Raw genomic sequence first — 12,043 nt, forward strand, 5'->3', positions numbered from 1 at the left:
TCTGTTGAATTTCATTCTGTTTTCAGCCCAATGCTCCAGCCTATCAAGGTCCCTTTGAATTTTGTTTCTGTCTTCCACAGTATTAGCTATACCCCCCAATTTTGTATCATCTGCAAATTTGATAAGCATTCTTTGTACCTCCTCATCCGTTAACAAAAATGTTGAAGAGCACTTGGCCCAGGACCAAGCCCTGTGGTACCCTACTCATTACTTCCACCCAGTTTGAGAAGGATCCATTGATAAGCACTCTTTGAGTACGATTCTTGAGCCAACTGTGGATCCACCTGATAGTTGTTGCATCCAGGCCACATTTAGCTAGCTTGCTAATCAGAATATCATGGGGCACATTGTCAAAAGCTTTGCTGAAGTTGAGATATATTATGTCCACAGCATTCCCACAGTCTACAAGGGAGGTTACCCGATCAAAAAATGAAATAAGATTAGTTTGGCAGGATTTGTTCTTCATAAATCCATGTTGGCTCCTAGTAATCACTGCATTGTTTTCAAGGTGCCAAGATTGACTGCCTTATAATCTGCTCCAGAGTTTTTTCAGGGATTGATGTTAGGCTGACTGGTCTGTAATTCCCCAGTTCCTCCTTTTTGCCCTTTTTGAAGATAGGGACAACATTAGCTCTCCCCCAGTCATCCGGCACTTCACCAGTCCTCCATGATTTCACAAAGATAATAGACAGCTGTTCTGAGAGTTCTTCAGCCAGTTCCTTCAATACTCTAGGATACAGTTTATTGGGTCTTGCCAATCTGAACTCGTTCAAAGTGATTAGGTATTCCTTGACCATTTCTCTATCAATCTCCAGCTCCAATCCTGCCCCTTCTACTTCATGTTTCCCGAGAGGGTCACAGACCCTTTTTTCAGAGAAGACTGAGCCAAAGTAGGAATTGAGCACTTCTGCCTTTTCTTTGTCATTTGTTATCATTTTGCTATCCTCATTGAGTAGCTGTGCCACCATTTATTTTCTCTGTCTTTTACTATGGACATACCTGAAGAAAGCTTTTTTTGTTGCTTTTAGCATCCCTTACTAACCTCAAATCATTCTCAGCTTTAGCCTTCCTGACACCATCCCTGCAATTCCGTGATACCTGCCTGTACTCTTCCTTTGTGCCCTGGCCTTCTTTCCACTTCCTGTATGTGTCCTTTTTTGTTTTCAGGTCATCACTAAGCTTTTTGTGAAGCCATGTTGGCTGCTTCTGCCGTTTCCCCCCTTTTTTTCCTTCTTGGAATTGCTTCCCATTGTGCTTTTAGAATTTCCTTTTTTAGAAACTCCCACCCATCTTGGATTCCTTTTCTCCTTAGGGTCGCTTGTCATGGAACTGAACTTACAATTGTTCTGAGTTTATTAAAATCAGCTTTTCTGAAGTCCAGGGTGCACGTATGGCTACTCTCAGCTGTTGCGTCTGTTAAAATCAAGGGTCTCTTTTTGGGATTCCCTCTTAAGAAATTGAAATCAGTAAACTACACAGGCATGTTAGTATGAAGTAGGGACATCCCTCTATTCCTTCTTTCAGATGACCAATGCACCAAGTTCTATCATCCATCCAAAGCAGCTGGCCTCCTCAATAAGATATGTCAAGGTGCTGTTTGCCGGTGCGCAGAAGGTAAAGTGAGTGGGTGGTGCTCTGTTCACTCAAACTCAGATTTGGAGGGTGGTGGGTTGGAACTCAGGGTAATGTGGAGATTGTGATTTCTGATTTTGTAATGCTTAATCTGGGGTGTACCTATGGTTTCTAGAATGAATTAGGGTTTGCTTGCTACTTTTTTTGAACTTTGCAAATTATAAACAATATAGCCATTCACTGTCATTAAGGCTAGCATGGGTAAGATGGCAATTAGTTCGTTCAGGTCCCATCAAATCGCCTCATCATACCAGGATGTGATGAGAGTAAGTTTTAGTACTGCAAGGTCTCTGTGCTTGCTGTGGTCTACACAGAGCTTGGAAAGTTCAGTTTTAAAAGGAACAAGTTCTAGTTCAAGTTCAACATGTCCAAAAAGGAATTAATTCCAGTTCACATGTGTCCTTTTTACGAGATAAACTAATTCAGTTCACAGTTCAATTCAAGTTCATCCCCATGAAGCTTGGGCATTTTTTTTTCAGCATTCCAAATGTTACATGCTGCTGTGCTGAAGTATAAAATATACTTAAGAAGACCAAGAACAACAACAAAACACATTCACAGTGAAATGTGAATGATTTTTTCTCCATGCAGTGATGATCTTTCATATTAAAAGTGCAAAGAGTAAAAACACATGTAAGAGAGGGAACTTGATGAACTAGAAATCATTCAAAGTTCTACTCCAAAATGAATTTAATTCATGTTCAGTTCACCCAGCAATTATGGAAACTATTTTCAGGTGTAGTTCAGAGATTTTTGAATGAACTGAGTGAACTTCATTAAACTGAACTAGTGATTAAGGTGCTGGACTACAACCTGGGAGACCAGGGTTTGAATCCCCACACAGCCATGAAGCTCACTGGGTGACCTTGGGCCAGTCACTGCCTCTCAGCCTCAGAGGAAGGCAATGGTAAAACCACCTCTGAATACCGCTTACCATGAAAACCTTATTCATAGGGTCACCATAAGTCAGAATCGACTTGAAGGCAGTCCATTTCCTTTTTTCTCCTCAATTCATTCCAAGCACTGGGTCTACATGGTGTGGGTTAGGCGATCCAGCTGCCATGAAAGGAGCATCCAGGCTAATGCAACTCATGGAAAACACGGTGATCTGATCAATAAAACCGTGCAGTGATGAGCTGTGGGGGCTGAAAGGCCAAATGTTAGATTTTGCCAGGCTCCATTACCGATCCATCAGATTCTGCCCTGCCTCTGCCTGCCGTGGCAATATTTTTGAAATTACAACCTGGCAGTCCCAATTATCCATCTGGTACATCTAGTAAGTAATACTGCCCGGGACAACAAGGGGATTCTAGGAAGATCTTTTCTGTCCTCATCCTTTCTTTCTCTCTGCCCCAAAGAATCCTGCTACTCGCACAAGACAAACTCCACCAGCTTGGCTCAACGAATGCTGGAAGCATGCATGGCACAAGTGGATTACGGTAATCGCAGTTTAGATTGATGAATCCTATAAATGAGGAAGGGGCTGTTTGTCCAGTCATGGCATTTGTGCCATTAATTCTAGTACCTAAAATCCTAGTATTTGGGATGGCCACTTCTCAGTGCCTCATAGTAAGGCTACTTAGGTCCCATAATAAGTCAATGCTACACAAACTCATCCATGGTGCCCTTCTCAGTGGCAACTCTGTTGTGGATTGTTGGTGAATGTTGTGTTTCAGATGCACCAATACACATCATATGTTCTAGAAATAGATCTGTATAAATAAGCAACATCTAGATTTATTGGTGCCAAAATGGAGTGAGATTTTCAATATGATCAATGGGCAGAAGCCTCAACAACACCAATGATTAACAACAATGGGACACAGGTCTTAAGAATAGCTGAAATAGGTTCCACTGTTTTCGGGGGGGGGGGTTACTCCAAGATGTACTTGCATAGGATTGCAGTCCAAGGTCACAATCCTAACCCCACTGACCTGGGAATAAGCCTAATTGAGTTAAATAGGTCCTGAGTAGATATGTTAGGATTGCACTGTAAGTCTCATTGCTTCCTAAGGAGCTGAGGCCTTTACAGAGGAAACCAAGCAATTATCCTAATTAATACCTTTTCTCTGTCTTTGCAGTGTACAAAACCAAACTGATTAGAATAGAAGAAACCGAGAGTTACAACAACTACACCATGGATATTCTTTAAGTTATTAAAGCAGGTAAAATCTCCCTCCTGTAAGGGGGGAAATGTCCCTTGAATACAAACACAAAAGAGCATTTCCTTTTAGTAAGTCTTGATCTGAAGCCTCATGTAAAGTCTAAGTCAGTGATTGTTCAAACTGTGTTGTAAAGGATCTTTGCATTTCTTGGAAGTTTATTGTGGGAAAAGGTTAGTAAGGGCAGACAAGCTTCCCTGGACCATATCTTGCCCATCACTGCCAGTCAGGGAGGCTTCCCCACTCTTCAAGTGGTTCTGTGGAGGTGGCTCCAGGCCATGCTTCATGGGCCAACTCAGCACTGCCCATGGCAGCATGGGTGTCCCCAGCTCTTGGTCTCATTCCACCACTTCACCGGCACCTGAATACCAAGTGGCCATTTTGGGTATCTCAGAGCATACCTCAGAGCTAATGATAGAATCTTGCCTTTTGAACAATCAAATTTATAAACATATTACACTTATAGGCCTCCCATAGGCATATGGGATTCACATTCACCACCCTCCTTATAGATGGTGAGACTCTTCCAGATTTTTGCAAAAATGCATCCAGGGACTTTCTTTCCACGAAGTATGTACAGTCTACTCCAAGATTCAAGCCTAGACCTATTAACAACTATGGCACCTATGCCTGAAGTGTTCAGCCTTAAGGATATTCAAGACTACCTAGCCAGAAAAAAGACTCCAGAACATTGACCAAGCTAGAGCCTCTCATCCACAGACAAGTGGGTGACACACACCATACAGGAGGGTTACAGAATAGTATAGCTTCTTTAGCCAGCTATACCCTAATAAATTTATTCACTCTCCCAAAATTACTTTCACAGGAAAAGCATCTACATTTGTCCCAGGCAGCGGATCAAATCCCTTCCACTGTGTTACAGTTCATATATTTATTCCTTCCTTTTCATTGTACCAAAACAGACAACATGACAACTTAAGAGCAATCCTGGATCTCAAATATATGAACAGGTTTGGCAGGAAATATAAATTTTGATGGAGACTCTGTGAACCATCATGGAAGCTTTTCACCAGAGACACTTTATACCTTCAAATGAAGAGACCTCTCTCCACATTCTGATCCAGCCTCTGCACAAAAGATCTTCTCTGTTTTGCTTATAATGGTCTCCAATATCAGTACAAAGCCATTCTATTCAGCTTCTCATTAACTCCTAGTGTCCTCAACAAAATCCTATCTTCACCTTCAGGTAGTTCATGTCTATCCTCACCTGATCAATCTCTGGTTATAGTCATTTTTCTTTCCACAGGGGCTAAGTGATCACCAACTAACTATACAGACTTTGTCAGTTCATCGATTCCTAGTGAACACTGACAAAAGTAACCATTGCAGGACATCCAATATCTGGAATGATACATATAAACAGAATTTCTTTATCACTTGAGAGAACAGCCCAAATAAAGTACTCAGTTTCCAAGATAGGAAGCTGCCTTATAGTAGATCAGACTGTTTGTCCATCTTTTCCACTCTAATTGACAGCAGCTCTCCAGGGTGCTAGGTAGACATCTTTTCCCATCATCTGCTATTTGACCCTTTTAAATGGCAGTGCCGAGGACTGGACCTGAGACCATCTCCATGCACCACCTTCTGCATGTCCTACCACTGAGCTATGATCCCTTTCACCCAGTACTATATCTGTCTCAAGTGACCTCACTGCTTGATGGATATGCCAGGGGTGGTTGATATTCATAAACTTCCAGGGTCTTCAACTTAATGTGTATCCTGGGGATGGCCTTCAGTTCTCTTTCTCTTATTCTTCTGTTGACAGTCTTCAGTTTTTCATTACTCTGTCAGTAATTAGAGTGTTCAAGTAGCCTTGCTTTGCAATATATTTCGAATCCCTGTCCAATAACAGAGTTCAGAGTTTCAGCTGATGCTCAAGTTTCAAACAGATAACCATGTGGTAAATGTATGTTGCATTACGGCATGTGTTCCATCTTTCCCGATCATCTTGAAAATGGATGCAGGGGTCAAAGACAGGTTTGAACATGCAATGCAGAATGTTGTCTTGCAGGGGTGCACCAACTTTTATTCCAGTATCTCAGTCTTCAAGAGAAGCATCATGTTACAATATATTTTGCATTTTACTCCTCTCATCTTTGAAAACAGGTTCAAGAGTCAAGCTGATATATGAAACTGAATTTGACCTGAATAAGTTCAACAGAGTTATTGCTGACAAATAAACAAAATGCTAAATAGACTAATTAAGCCAAAGGCTTCACTGTGCTCAACCAGTAAAATAAAATTAATGCCTCTTGTCTTCTAGCCAGCAACATTAAGTTTATTGATACATTATTAAAATACTAGGGCTGTCATTCATTTACATGACTCAACAGATTAAAATGCATCTATATATAAACAAGTCACAGCTGGTATAGCACAGTGGGGAGGAGAGCCTGGCTGAGAGTCCAGAGTCTGTGAGTTCAAATCCCCACTCGTGTCTCCTGGGTGTAAAGAGCCAGCTAAAGATCACCCCACAGTGAGTGGCTCAGGGGTTATGTGCCCTGCCACCTACACAGCCATTGGCAAGCTGCACAGTCCCAAGGAGCCCAGTTGCCCCCCAGCTGGCAGTTGCGGACAAGGAAGGGGCTGGCTTGTGCAGCTGTGGCAAGCTGAGCAGGCCTTAGCCAGCTGGGGAGGACTAGCCTCAGAGGGAGGCAATGGGAAACCCCCTCTGAATACCGCTTACCATGAACACCCTATTCATAGGGTAGCCATAAGTCGGAATCGATGAAGGCAGTCCATTTCCATTTCATATATAAAAATGCCTCCACATTGGTGTTGGGCTTTGTTTTTTCTTTTGGATATCAAAGGAACACTGAATAAATCAAAGCTACTTTTCAGTGTTTTGTTTAATAATCCAAATTATATTAGGACACCTGGGGCAAATGCGGTTCAAAAGAACAAACAAATCTGACATTCAGTCCTACCACCATTGGTTAAAATCCCCAAGCTTTTCTTGCCAATTCAACCAGTTAAAGCTCACCACAGCCCTGATTCAAATATTTCTTCATGCTTTATCTGATTCCTGTAGGAAGTGACCCAAATCCACAAGCCAAGCCCCGCCAATTTATCAGTCATGTGAAATGCAAAGAATCTCTGCACCTGGAGGAGAACAACAACTATCTCATCTGGGGTAACACACCCATGAAACCTGAGTATGTATTTCATTTCCTATGCCACTTTCTCAATTGACATACTCACAAAGTGAGGGATATATAGGCTGGCTCGCTGAGAGGCCTGGGAGACCTTCTGCCTGCAGGAAGAGGAACATTGCGCTGCCAGGGAGGGAGAGCCCCTCGTCATCTGCTGCTGCTGTGCTGCTTCCCCTGGCTGTCACCACCACCACCCTTCCTGCTGGACTGCTGCTATTAACAGCTGCCACGCCCTGCAGGACCAGGTCCCAGCCTATTTCATCGTTGCTGCTGCACTGCGCAAGGAGAGTCTTCAGCATGGGACATTGTCGCCGGATGTATGCTGTGTGGTGTGAATGAGATTGGTGTGTGTATGTATGTGAGTCTTTGCTTGTTTTAACTACACTTTAATTGCATTTTATTGTATTTTAATGCTATTTAATTATTTGTTCTGTTGAGTTTGCTATTTATTTCTATGTTTTTGTATTTTATGTTGCTGTTTTACTCTTACGTACACCGCCCAGAGAGCCTTTTGGCTTTGGGCGGTATAGAAATTAAATTAAATAAATAAAATAATAAAAAAGTGCACAAACATGAAACTACAGATAACACAAGAGTTCTGGGACTGGTGGTGTGAAGGAGAGGATAGAGGATGGAGCAAATAACAGCTCAGACAGAGCACATTTGACACATAGACATACTTGACACACCCAGAGTTTAAGTGGTGGGGCTGGGGCTGAGAGGGAGTAGAAACAGGTTAAAGGATGGAGGGGAAAGAAAGAGCATGGCTAGGGGTTGGTAGCAGGGAGAAATAGTGAGGCAAGAGTCAGGGGGCAGGGGGAGTGAGTAAGGCTTGGGGCTGGGAGGAGGCAGAAACAAAGAGGCTACAGGGTAGGGGAAGAGCTTTTGTGTGCTGCACTGACAAGACAGGAAATCCTTTTCTCTCAGAGCAGCCCAGAAACCAAATGATTTTGTTATGGTTCCCTTGCCCTGCTTCAAACTAAAGCACGACATAACCTGTCTGCTCCTATGGCTATTTCCTGCCCAGTCTCTGCCAGTCTCCAAAGCAGTGTGTTGGCTAAGCTCCTCTCTCCCATAACAGAACTGTAGCAGCAATATGATTGGTTGAAACCATCCTGAATGAATTTTGATTTGTCCAGGGACACCAAGCGGAGTAAAATTAGAGGGAATATTTTGAAATATTTGCTGTGGATAAGTTGTGGAAGTCAGTCTGGAACAAATTATGCAAATTGCAGCAAATAACTCTCCTAATTGCCCAGGTGTTTCCAGCCTCAAGGAAAGACGACCATTTGGAGGTTCAATGGGTCTTGCTGCCCTTCCTGAACATTATCTTTCTATGGGAACTTGCTTGGGAAAAGTTGTTTATTTTCTCTCTTTCCTTCTGGAGAGTTTTAGGGCAAGGGCAAGTCACAGCAATGCAGACCAAGCAAGAAGACAGGCAGAGAGTGAGCAATTCTAAATGTGGACGAAGGGTAAAGGGAGGATGGGCTCAAGCTCTGGGGTTAAGGGGAGGCCTGAGGTCTGCTGTTGGTGAGTCACTGCATCTTTTGCCCTTATGGAGCAGCCATTCCTGTTAGAGGGGCCTTTTGTTCCCTTTGAGTTGATTTAATAATCTAACTGGAGGTGCAACTATCAATAGGCTGCTGTGCACCCCAGATGATAGCTATCGCCTTTTCCCCAGCATCATGCTAACCATGAGTTAGCAATCTAAACCCTCAAATTTCCCCTCTCACCTTTCCAGGCTCAATTATTTTATTAACAACGACACCCGGATTGAGAAATGGCGAAATGAGACTGAATGCCAGGAAGAGGAATACCAAGACCTCTGCTATGATCTTGTCGAGTTTTCCGATGCAGTAGGAATTCATGGCTGTCAGACCTGACTTCAGCAGTGTAACTGTTGTGAGTTGCTCTCATTAAGGTGGGCTTGAGCCAATGCTCAGAAGATGACCCCTCCAGCCCCCAAGTTCCCACTTCCTACAGCTGATACTCTTTCATTTTCCCATCATGTTTATATAATAAAAACTTTGATTTCTTTCTGTGGTCTCTTGTGTATACATTATTAACTCACAGCTTACCACCACCCCAATCCCTTGTACTAAACTTCCCTGGAAGATAAACTGATTGTTAACCCAGTCTCTCTTAAAGCTGCATATTTGCAGGGGGGGGGGGCTAGAGGAACGTGATTTTGACTTTTGCTTCAATTATGACACTTTAATTTAGCATTCATTCTTTTAACTGTGAAATAAATGATGTCAGCACATGGCTTGTTTTGGTTTAATTTGTAATTAACATTTTGTTGTGTGCATGTGATATTTTAACCAGATGTTCCAATAGGTTATAGTTTGTCTCACTTTCACCTCGGAGGGCATTACCATAGGCCTTATAAAAATAAGGACGTAACAGAAACTTTTCTGTAACAGACCAAGTATCCAACTTGTCCAGCACCTGTTTTTCACAAAGGCAATCTGACATTTCTTGTAAGCCCACAAGCAGGGAACAAAGGCATGCTCCCATTGTTTGTTCCTGTCACCTGATATTTACTGCCTCCAGTTGTGGAGGTCCATTTTTTGTTATCAAGGCAAACAGTCTTTGATGCACCTATCCTCCTTGAGTTTATTTAATCTTTTTCTAAACTCATTTTAAGCTACAAAACCAGATTAAAGTAGCTAGGGGGCTTTGGTGCAGTTCCCAAAAAAGCCCCCCCCCCAGAAAGGAATGTGTGAAATAAGATACCACAAAAAAAGTTTGTCATGGACTACAAAAAATACTCTGGGCATGTGCAGTTTCAAAACTCTCAGGAAAACACATTTTTGCCAGTCTTGATAAACAAAATGTATCCTTGAGTTAATGTACAGTCTATGAAATTTTTAACTTGCTGTGCTCCTGACAAAATGGTGGAGGCCACGGAGTACAAGTTTAGCAACGTACTGAGCTGGGGAGAATATGAACATAAGAAAAGCCCTGCTGGATCAGACCAAATGCCCATCTAGTCCCGTATCCTGTTATATTCATAGGGAGGCCCGGAGGGTGATGACAAGATCTAGGGCCTTCTCAGTGGTGGCCCCCAAACTGTGGAACAGTCTCCCCGAGGAGGTGCGCCTGTGTCAGGGCGTCAGACGTCCAGGTGCCAGGTTGGGGGTATGAGGATTCAGAAACGGAGGAGGAGGGGCCCAGTTCGTTAGAGCAGACTGGAGAAGGAGAGGAAATTCCAGAGATAGCGTTGCATAGCAACAGAGACCTTGACGGTCTCACAGAACTGGAGTCTTCCCTCGAAGTTCCCACGCTGCCTCCTGAGCCAGAGAAAAGCGGCGAGAGATTGCAAGACAGTTTGAAGCTTGACCCCCCTCTCTCCCCCATACCAGAGTCGGAGACTTCAGAAGAGGAGGGGCCCGTGCTTCCCCCATCGCCACGTGCCACGTACGCAAAGACAGTTGAAAAGACAGGAAAGGAAGGGGGGCAGGAGGGTGGTGACCGAAGGTCCGTTAAGGAGGAGCGAAAGGCTTCGCGCCCGTTTGCCCCCCTCTTGAGACAGGCAGGAAAGCGGTCCCTTGCTCTGTCAACTTTCTTCCACGTCGCAGGACCTGTAACTTTGTGTTGCTTCATGAGAAGGCGCAGTCTATGTTTGGATATTACCTTAATAAAAACTGAATTGCTTTCAACCACAAGCCTGGTTCCTGAGTCCCATCCTGGGCCTGACAGCCTGGCGCCGACACTGTTGTCCTTTCGGCGCCAGGTTAAAACCTTCCTCTTTCCCAATGCATTTTTAACTTAAGTTATTGATTTCTTTTTGTTGTAACTGATTTTTGATCATTTACTGTTATATGTTATATGTTTTTATTGTATTATATGTGTATTTTGCTATATTCTCTGTTGTTCACCGCCCAGAGAGCTTTTGCTAGTCGGGCGGTATATAAGTGTAATAAATAATAATAATAATAATAATATCACATTAAAAACATAACAATATCTCTTTTTCTAACAATAGCCAAACGCAGTTGAACTAAAATATTTGATTCACAAAAAAAATCAATAAAGCACATGTAATGTTTAAATAAAATAAAGAAAATTAAAAGCTTTACTTAGAAAATATTTTTATTGGAATTCTTGTAAATATCCTAAGCTCTGGCAACTCATATACTTCCCATACCTTGTTAAATATTAAGGGGGGGGGGAATGAAAGGCACTGAACTTTGTTATTGCATTATATGTATGTTTATGTCCATTTGCACATGCTTCCTAGGGATAGTGACTTGAAAAAAGTTAATTACAACTTCAGGCAGTTTTCAGTTGGATTTATATATCCACTCATTATTTTGTTGCTAAATCTGAAGCAACAATGGATTTTTACAAATTGATTTTTTTCCATGGAAAATATAGCAGCAGTGGAAAATAGAGCTGAAACCAGTGGCCAAGCACAAACTTATAAAGAAGATATGAAGTGTGATTTGTTGACTTCATTTCAAATTGATCTGTCCTAAGGTGACCAATATTCCTGAGCATACCAATATAAGAGGATAAAATTTCATAAATCAGGCACCAAAATAAGAGACTTCAAAAATACAGTATTTTAGCACAATCCTGTATTGTGTCTATTCAGAAGTATGCCACATTGAGTTCATTGGAACTTACTTCCAGGTGAGTACAGGATTTTTTGCATGTCTATCTAGAAGCAAGTCCTGCTGACTTACACTAACCTATGGTCAGATACTCAATCCAGTAGCCTACTAGTTTCAAGTGTCTATACCTGACATTGGGAACCTAAGATAATATTGGGATTCTATAGAATCCTACCTATGGCTGTTATGCCAATCAAATTACAACAGGCCAAAATGCATGTTTCAGGAAAACACATCGTGGATCTAGGTTTCTGAGCAGAGGATGGTGCAGGGGGGAATGATATGTGGAGAAGAGCCAACAATGGCTCTGTTGTCATTGATAGATTATTATCTGATCAAGTTTGACCTTTTGGCAACTTCCAGTCTCTGTGAGAGAGGCAGATCAGTTTCAGTGGTCTGTTCTTGGAGGACTGTTGGATCCAAATGGTTTCCTGAGATCTATTGGAGAATTTCCTGA

The 12,043-nt window shown here is 42.4% G+C and overlaps 1 pseudogene; it reads left to right on the forward strand.

Moving 5' to 3' along the window:
- Positions 1–1,829: 1,829 nt before the first annotated feature.
- Positions 1,830–8,850, forward strand: LOC133381993 (A.superbus venom factor 2-like; annotated as a pseudogene).
- Positions 8,851–12,043: the final 3,193 nt, after the last annotated feature.

The sequence above is a fragment of the Rhineura floridana genome, chromosome 3 (genome assembly GCF_030035675.1).
Source record: "Rhineura floridana isolate rRhiFlo1 chromosome 3, rRhiFlo1.hap2, whole genome shotgun sequence".
Taxonomy (NCBI): Eukaryota; Metazoa; Chordata; class Lepidosauria; order Squamata; family Rhineuridae; genus Rhineura; species Rhineura floridana.